Source organism: Pipra filicauda, unplaced genomic scaffold (genome assembly GCF_003945595.2).
Source record: "Pipra filicauda isolate LSUMZ 115617 unplaced genomic scaffold, ASM394559v2 scaffold82_size2718185_pilon, whole genome shotgun sequence".
Lineage (NCBI taxonomy): Eukaryota > Metazoa > Chordata > Aves > Passeriformes > Pipridae > Pipra > Pipra filicauda.
The window spans coordinates 670,155-680,125 of NW_024105009.1; positions in this window are offsets into that span (position 1 = coordinate 670,155).

A 9,971-nucleotide genomic window follows, 5' to 3' on the forward strand; every position below is an offset into this window, starting at 1 on the left:
TACTACTGTTCACAGTCCAATCATCTTTGTGCATCTAGAATTCATTCCTAATCAATTAAAAGTGCTTGCAAGAGTTTTAAACTTAAGTGTTTTGAAGTTGTTCACAACTACATATCAAAATTAACCATTGTTGATTGTAAAAACCATGCCAAAGCCTTTGTATTTCCTTTATTATACTATTTTCTTTTTAACCTTATAGTGTGGTGTTGCAAATTTTGTTACTGTGTTAGGTTAATCTCATTAAGTTTTATTTTGATTTTATTTTCAGTTTTCAATAAGGAGGGATTCTTAAGAAACGTTTTTACAGACTTTCAGCCCTTCCGCCAGCCTGTAATTTGGGCTAACAAAAAGAAGATAGGTTCACGTATCTAATTGCAGCCGAGAGCAGGAGGAGGTTGTTTATTTAGCTTGGCTTTCTGGGGATGCTCTAAATGAACTCCAGAATCCGGCAGAATTTCCAGTGGGGAGTTTGCATCGTGCCAGTCAGTGGCAGAGACACGATGCCCGCCCGTGTCTATCCGCTGTAACAGTACGTATAGACACACATGCACACAAATATACATTCCTGACTTCTAAAAATTGGTTTTGTTAGGATGCTTAAAAGGGAAAAAACCCAACCCAGCTGTGTTTTTAACAGGCTCTTTGGGAGACTGAATACCATCCCTTTATATTGCCACACAGCACAATCTTAGTGTAATTTTCCATTGAACTTGTAACCTGGTTAATACCTCAATGCGCTTTGTGTGAGGGTTGTTAGTGTGGGCGTGGGTGGAGAGCTGCATGTCAAGGAATAATGAGAGAAGACAAATCAACAGGCAACAACAATGCGAGCTGGGACTGGCTAGTGAAAGCTAAAGGCCTTTAGTCACTGGCAGGGAAATCTAAACATTCCCATATCTATGAAGCTGGCTCATTGTGCTGCAGTTGTTACTCCCGATGCTGTGCTGAAAAAGGGATCTCATGATTAAAAAGCCAATGTGCAGGGAGTTTTGAGTCAAAGCACAGGCATCACAAGCAGCCTTTGTAAAGCAAAGATACCATCTCGGCTGGTTATGTTTTCCTTTCGGCATATTTGTCACTGCAGATAACGCTTCACTGTAAACTTGGGGCAGAAGAGCTGAGGTGCCGAGGTAGTTGCAGCGCTGCAGACGAGATCAAATGCACGTAAACTCTGGATCCTTTAGGGGAAAAAGAGCAGTTTTGCTCAAAGCATGAGATGATAGCAAAACGAAGAGCCCAAAGCAAGCTAAAATGAACAAAAACATTAGATTTAGATTTCTTTTTAATTGATACTGGTCAGTTTTAAGTGTATTTGTTATACCAGCACAAAGTAGTTTTAACTACCTGGGAGCCATCCATTCACAAATACTGAAGTAACACTGATTTTTAAAAAAATTTTTAATACATATTTTTGTCAGACCTGCGTGTTATGTATTTATGAGGTATGGATAGATTGCATTAAACACCACAATAGGCAGGTCCCTTCTCGCACAGCTAAATTGATTCAGGGAACAATTAATTACAGGTACAAACCCGGCATTTATATAACCACTTAGCGTGTTTATACCTACTAATGAAGTTTGTTATCTAAATGCCAATTTCTGTTCGACCAGGAACGGAAAACAGCTTCCCATCCCTTCCCTCCCCCTGACAGCTTTTGTGCCCTGGTCGCTGTTCCTGCAGGTGCCGATCCGCGGGCAGAGGCAGCTCCCCATAGCTCCTCCCTGCCCTTCCTGGGGTTTCCCGGCCTTGCAGCTCCACCGCCCGCGGTCCAGCCGTCGGTGGCCTCCACGTCGTGCTGTCGCCAGCCCCGTCCACCCCTCCCGAAGCCTTTCTGGCGGCAGGCTGTGCTGGGGGCTGCAGCCTTCCCACGGCCCCCGCAGCCGTGCGGTGAAGCCGCTGCGTGCGCGGATGAACCTTGAGATCATTCCGGTGACAGGCCGGCTGGCCGTGGTGGAGAGGAGACATTTCTGGCTCACTGGCTTGTTATCGTGCCCTATGGAAGCGGGTCGGCGGGGAAAAGTCCCCGGCTGGCTGCACATCGGGAAGGAGCCAGGGCATTTGGTCCCCGGAGCGCCGCTCGCCTCGAAGAGCCGCTGCCGAGCGCGCCGGGGGCTCTGCGGGTCACGGGCAGCCTCGGCCCGCACGTCTCATGTCCGCAGCCCTGCCAAGAGGCATTTCCCCGGGTGGGCTGGGGCACGGGGCCGAGCGTGAGGGGGGTCCCAGGCCCGGGCACCGGTGCCAGCTCCCGGGTGCTCGCTGGGGGCCAGGGGAGGCCCCGGAGCAGCCTCAGCGCTGTGGCGGTGGTGTCGTGGCTGTGCGGGGATGTGCCGCCTCGCCGGGCACCAGCATGCGTGGGGAATGAAAACCTTCAGCGCGCTCTGAACAGCCTCTACCACCCGTTTTCATCCCCTTTTTTCCTGCCAGAGATGTATGACTCGCGAAGACTGGAATCTGCTGGGATGTGTCGCTCAGTGTAACACAGCAATTTCCAAGGGTCTCGTCTTTTTACCACTGAAATTAGTGGGAGTTTTGCTATTGATTTCAATAGGAATGAGGCATTTCTGTGCATTTGGTTAAAATGTATTTCATAATAACACCTTATACTTTATTTATAAGCCCCTCCTAAGGCATTTCACAAATTATAGTCACACAAGAATTGATGTGTGAGTGCTGTCTTAATAACACTGTATTTTGTGTTTCAAATATTGTGTTCTAGATACAATATTTACATTTACAAGTGAAAAGGCTGCTAACCTAACAGTTATTGTTCAGAGCAGACAGATGATGAGCCATACGTGCTGATGGCGAAGCAGACACGCATGCGGTGACACACGTGTTGGAGCTGCCTCGCGCCCGCGCAGACACCCGCTTTAATTGATTTTAAAAGGTAAGCACCAGCCAGCATGTGCCCCTCTCCAGGAGGCAGGAAGAGCTGCCTTCTCACCCAGCCTGTGACACAGAGAGGGGATTTCCCCTCTACTTTTTATTTATAAAGTCAGCAAAATGCCCCCGTAGGCTGGTTTACTTTAGGCAGCCTAACATGGGATTTATCTGTGGGGGCAAGATTACAGTAGCAGAGAACAACCCGGGACTGATAACACACATTGCCTCCCCCAGGCTTTCCAGGCATTGGAGGTCTTATTTCATTCACTTTCCATGGCCAAAGGTGTCTGTTTGTTTGGTTTTGTTTGTTTGGTTTTTTGTTTTGTTGTGTTTTAAATTGCCTTCTCTGGTATTACAGACTAAAACACATTATCTCCTTTTCTCCAGGTAATACGTGCGAGTTTAGAGTTGTGCTAAGGTTTACATTTGTTTTGCATTTTCATGGTACAAACAGTACTACGAAAACTGAAAACGTGTCATTGTTTTTAATTTCTTTTCTTCCAGTTCGTTTCCATTTGCTCTTGTCCTCGGCTTCAGCAGTTGAGCATTGTGCCACGTGCAGCTGATAAGGCTCCTCTGCTCCGGGAATGGTGTAGGATCTTCCTTTAACATAACTCTTCTTTGACAAGGCACCTGCTTGCTTAATAACGAGCTCCTGCAGCCGTGTTTCTAATCAGAAGTGTGGTTGGCACCTACAAATACCCAATTCAACCCCCCTCCCCAGTCAGAAATAGGCATGTGAATTATGGGTGTGAGAGCAGAGTCTGTGATGGCTGCTTGGTCTTGTTCAGACAGCGAGTATTTACGTGTCTTGCTGTGGAGAAAAGGCAGCCATGGGAGTGTTTCTGTGGCTGAAGAGGGCAGGAACCCCGAAAACCTTGCTCTGCCCAGAGTGGTAGAGGCAGAAGAAATGTTCCTCCTCTTTGGGTGGAAAATAAAGCATGGAATATAGCTCCATTTGGATTAACGTTGGAGAATGATGCTAGGGAAGTCTCTCATGTTATCGTTCAGTATTTCTTTGAGAAAACAGCAGAGGATGGAGCAACCTGCATGAGCTGCATGGTAGTAAAGATAGCACAGTTTGGATAGGAGCCAGTTTGGCAAGTTCCTTGCTTTAGAACGTATTTTAAATTAATTCCTCCCCCAATATTCTCTTAGTTGTAAAGAAAGTAAACCTCAGCAGACAGTTAGAGTAGCTTACCTAGGACAGTTCACTATCCTAAGATAGTTTTCAAAAGCAATCATGTGGAAGATGAAGGTGTTTTCATAGGGTCTGCAGAAATGAAACCTCAAAGAAATGAAATGATCAGTCTGTTAATATGTACAGCTGATGTGTTGTAGATTTTCATGAATCCTCCAGCTGCCACAACCCCTGTTGTTTCTTTGGAAGGTGGCCCTTTGGAGAAAAGTCTCCAGGAAACCTGCTTTCCTCTAAATTTCACTATGAACCTCTGATGACTGTATTTCAGGGCCTTCTGTACTATTCCCTTTCCCCTTCTTGGTACTACCCCTAGTGAAAGGATCGTGATTTTGAAGGTGGTGAAGGTGAAAACGTGTCTGTGATGCTGGTGGGCTGTGTGCTGCTGCTGCTCTGCCCCCACAAAACACCATGATACTGCTTTTGCTGGGCTGGTAGAGGTCTGTGGCTTCTCAGGTGCTGGAGCCTCACCTCCAAAGTCGAATTGCAGGTGGGTCAGATGGCGAGCAGAGGTTTTGTGAGTGACCCAGGAGGATTCTTGTTACCTTCAGGTCCCTGACAGGAGCTGTAAGTTGCATGAAATCCTCCAGCAGAGGTTGCAATTGCCTCCAGGCACCTGACAGACCTCACGTACACTCTGGCAGCTAAAATTGGTGAGGGTTGCAAATTGCAGTTCTTCCCCTCCTGGGACATACGAGCTTTTCCAGCTGCACCAGAGAAGTTTGCAGATTCACAGATAACCTCCTTCAGGTCAGGCCTATGCCAATGGACTTTGAGAAGTTTATGAACAGTTATTCCATAGAAATTACATACAGGGCAACAGAAGGACTCTGAGTTACATGGAACTGCATAGAGTAGATAAACACCTTCAGGTTGTTACAATAAATATGTTATCATAAGCAAAGAAAAGTTATATTTCTCTTTGTAACTTTTTTTACCCTTTATGTTTTTACCCTTTAGATTGACTCATCAAAGTTGAACTCATACTTGCTCTGTATTCTGCAGCCTTGTGTTTCAAATACTGCAGGGGAGGGTTTATTTATTTTTAAAACTCCCCCTGTCAGGCTGGATTAAGTAAAAACCCCATCATTTAAATTTTATAGTTTTTTTGCTTTTAAAGAAGCAAGTTGTCCACTCTGATTTCTCTGAATTTAAGTCAACACTGTTACTTTGCAAAATACATATTCGAACCCTTAGATTCCTATTTAAACTAAGTTTTTGCTGGGTCTGATGATTTCCTGAGTTATGATTCAATTGCCCTGCGTGAACTGTTGTTGATTTACACCTGTTCGGGAAAGGATATATTTAAAACTTCATAGAGTCTTCTACAGTCAAGGGCTGCAAAACAAGCCCCTCATTCAGCTGTCTTGCTTCTTTTACTGTGCCTGCCTGCTGTACTCTCCTGCTTGTACACAGGTAATTGTGGCTGCCTCCATACTGCTTGTGCTTCCATCCTCTTTCCCTGTGTTTTGCTGTGACAAGTTCTATTTGTTTGTCCGAAGCCGGTGCAATGATAATGTCTGAAGCTCCTTGTCTATGAACCTCTGCTAGTTTGGATGAATTCCCTGTTTTTGAGGTGGCTCCTGGGAAGACTCCCACACAGTATCTCACACAGATGGACTTGCTACTCCACTGTCTCCACGAGTGTGCTGTCAAATTCCTTCCCACTCAAGTAATTTTCCAAAATTGCTGAGCTATCCTGGACATAGGCTAGGAAGCACCATAAATGGGAATTTCACCATGCTGGGGAATTCTTCCAAACGCTTTTCTTTGTCTGTCACTCCCTATCTGGTCTTGACTGAGTTCAGTTTTATTCATTAGTGCTGTGTCCAGTTCTGGGCTTCTCAGTACAATGAGAGATATGGAAGTCCTGGAGTGGGTCCAGTGGAGGGCAATGAAGATTAAGGGACTGGAGCATCTCTCCTATGAGAACGGACTGAAGGAGCTGGGCCTGTTCAGCCTCGAGAAGAGATGATGAGGAGGGACCTCATCAATGTCGGTCAGCATCTGAAGGGAAGGTGTCAGAGGATGGACCAGGCTCTGTTCAGTGGTGCCAAGCTATAGGAAAAGAGGCAACGAGCAGAAACTGATGCCCAGGAAGTTCCACCTGGACATGAGGAAGAACATCTTTCCTGTGCAGCTGGCCATGCACTGGAACAGGTTGCCCAGAGAGGTTGTGGAGTCTCCCTCACTGGAGATATTAAAGAACCATTTGGATGCAATCCTGTGCCGTGTGTTCTGGGATGACCCTGCTTGAGCAGGGGGGCTGGACCACATGACCCCACTGTGGTCCCTTCCAACCCGACCCATCCTGTGATTCTGGCATTAGTTTACCTTTCCCAAGCACAGGGCCATGCTGGTGGCAGCAGCTTCATTATACACGATGGATAGCAGAGGTACATTTGCTGTCCAACCAGTGCATCTGCTGGATCCATAGAGGTGCTGAACGAGCCCAGAGAGGAAATGGACACACTAAAACTTGCCTGGTCAGGAATCAAGTGCTGCAGCTGCAGCTTCCAGCTATGGCTGCTAGTTGGAAACAGTGGAGCTAGAACTGGCATCAAGTCCTGCTAGAACAATCCTCGTCCTACTGATTTAAAACAGGCCAGGAAGGCAAATTTGTTTTGGAGTCCCAGGTCAAGAATGAAGCCCTGCCCAAACAGCCCTGGCCTATGAGTAGTAGCTCTGAGATACTTTGCTAACATAAATAAACCCATACTAAGAACTGCAGAAAAGTTTCACTCAAGCAACATATCTTAAACGAGTTGACAGCTCTTTCTCCACACAATATGCTTTCTTAAAATACTGGCACTGAGAACTGCTTGATTTCATATCTAAACCCAACCCATTCATTCTTTCTGTTCTTCTGTAAGTCCAGCTTGATGAAATTTCAGCAAGAGTTTTCTCTAGTGCATTTGCTCCAACCTGACTCCAACTGAAGCATCTGAAAGTGTACCAAAATTCACCCGTTTCAAGATTTTTAAGAGAATACTTCAGATGGTGTTAAGTGCTGAGAACATTCTGAGGGCATGAACATTCAAACTCTGCCAGTATAAAAACTTTTTTAAAAAAAATTCTTGCCCTATTTTGGATTTTACATATATCTTCAATGTCAGAACACATTAAAATACAATTTTTATTTATTTATTTATTTATTAAATACAGAGGAATATGCAGCTACAAATTCTCTAGATTTGCTAAATTGTAAAAAAAAAAATAAAAATCCTCTGGCCTTTACCCTACCAAGTGGCTTCTGATCTAAACCATCACTGATTTCTCTGGAAGACTTTTTAGACTAAGCTGTACAGGCCAAGAAAATCCGTACGCAATAAATTGTTGAAAACTCAACGCTCCCATTAAACTGGGGGTCTGCAAATTAGTTTGATGTCCCTAATATCTTTCAAAATTGTTTAAAGGCAGAGTTTGAATTAGCAGCCAAGTTTTCATCAGATGCTCTGGGATGCTTGATGCTCAACACTCCTGGAAAATCTGCCTACTCAGAAATACAGATTTTTTTCCCCCCCCATTTTTGAGGAAAACAAAAAAGAGCCCAACATTTGCTTATATCAGACCAGAAGCTGAAAAAAAAAGTGGAGAAATTTTTATTTTCTTTTTCTTTCCCTCCATCTGAGCTGCCTTTTTTGGGTAAGATGAAGATTCACTTTCATTCTTTTTTTCTACAGAGGTACATTTATTATTAAATAACCACCATCATGTGCTCAGTGTGATTAAAAAAAGAAATGTAGGTCTTGCACTCAGGTAGCTCACAAGAGAAAATAAAACCCCCAGGAGATGTCATGGGGGATAGTACTTGCTTCCAGAACCTCTTAAAGGTATAAAAGCATCTTCTTTCCTATTTCTGCTGTTAAGATGTTTCTCCAGCACAGGCAAAAGAAGAACACTTTGCTAAATTTCTAATATATGATCCTGGAGAAATACTGGTTTAATATGTGTGTCTGTGTGGGTTTGAGTTTAGTATGTGTAATACACCTTGTGGTTTCAGAAAAACTTGGATAATTGCTCACTTTCCAATGTTGGCATAGTAAAGGATTTTTGTAAGTTAGACTTTTGCATTTTTCCAAAAGCTGTGCTTGGAACAACATCACTATTTAATATTAAATTTAAAGATTAAACCAGTTGCATACTACCATAGGTTTCAAATCTGAAGCAGCTGAATGTCCATTTCCAGATGCCTGTAGCTACTGTTACAGAAAATTGAATTCAACTGCACCCTTAAAATTGCTTTTGAAGTCTTTACAAACAGAGAAAAAGATTTACCTATGATAAATATTCTTCTCATGTTCCAAATACTTACATTTTGGAAATCTCAGCATAACAGAAATTATATAAAGAATTCTTATCTGACATATTAAAGGCAAAATGTTTTAAATTCCATTACTGCTTTCCTGACTGTGTGTCACAGTTCTGCAAAGATCAGGCTCTTGGGCTGAATTGGGAACGTCTTCACTGGGATGAATCTATTGTTTCCCTGCTGAGTTTGGTGGTTTCAGTCTGTAGCCTGCTAAAAAAGTGGGAAGTTCTGCTCAAAAAATTGCAATAAACAAGAAAACCTCATACCAGAGTCTCTGGAAAGGAGCCCCCTGAGCAAAGTGAGGAACGCACAGACTTTCCACCCACGCCAGCAAGGAGGTGCCAAAAGAAGCTGGTAGCACATTGCAACAGCCTGTGGAAAGAGGCTGGGCCCATCCCTCGATTACCTGGGCTGCACCCCTTAGTCAAATATTTGTCCTCAGATCAAGAGAAGAAAGAACTGAAGGATGTTTTGTGCACAGGAGCCCGACGGTCACAGAGTGGCTGTGGGGAAAAGGCCCAGGAAATCACCACGCCAGAGCTGCTGCAGCTTCTGGGGCAACAACTGGAACCTACACTTTATCTGCACTGTAGCTACATTCTCTCAGGCAGCACGTTCATAGCACTGTTTCACCCATCAGTTTACTGGAGCAGCCAAGTCACTGCCACGTGCTGCTGCAACTGATATGATATTTTGGAAGGAAAGAAGAAGAATTTCGCTCCACGTCTTTGCCTTAGGTGAAGAACACTGTACATCTCTATTCTCCAGCACTTATTTTACAAAGCACGTTTAGTGACTCAGAAGAAAACCCACCACGCTAATGCAGATTTGCAGGAGGAGTTCTTTTTATTGCTCAAAATATTTGTCAGCTTTAATATCAACCTCCTGAAGTTTTGGAAACTGAAGCCTTATAGGTGCATGAGACACACATATAGACATGTACATACATGGGATACATATGCTGCCTGCTAACAATTTTCAGTTCATACATTAACTAGGCATGGACTGTGACTTTTATGGTATTTTCTCCCCTGTGTGTTAAGTGAACGACCTATTTAAGTATGTTGTCAGCAATTTATGTGTCTTGTGACTTTATATTCCACAAAGAAATACCGTGTTTCGTGTTATTTACATTAAAAAGGTGTACTATGTAAAACTTCACCTTTGTTAAAAATCACTTTATCCTAAGTGTTTAAATCATTTCATGCTTTCAAAAGGCACAATTAAGTATCTAATGAGAACTTCCATTCAGTGCTACATATAATATAAAAAGAGAAAAACTGTTTGAGACATCGATGATAATATTTTAAATATGTTTGCATAGGAAAGTAGATGTCTTTTTTCTTCATTAAACTGACAGTTCAGGTCTGAAACTTTATTTTGAAAAGATTTAAAAAGGATTTGTGTCTTTAGAAATAAAAAATATAACAGGCATATCTAAAAAATATAGAAGAGAAAACCTGATTGTTACTACTAATGAAATAGTTGATGACAAAATAGTAGTCTTTTTGATTTTGATCACAAAAAATAAACTGGTAGTGACAGGATATGATGGATAGATTTGACATCCTGGCA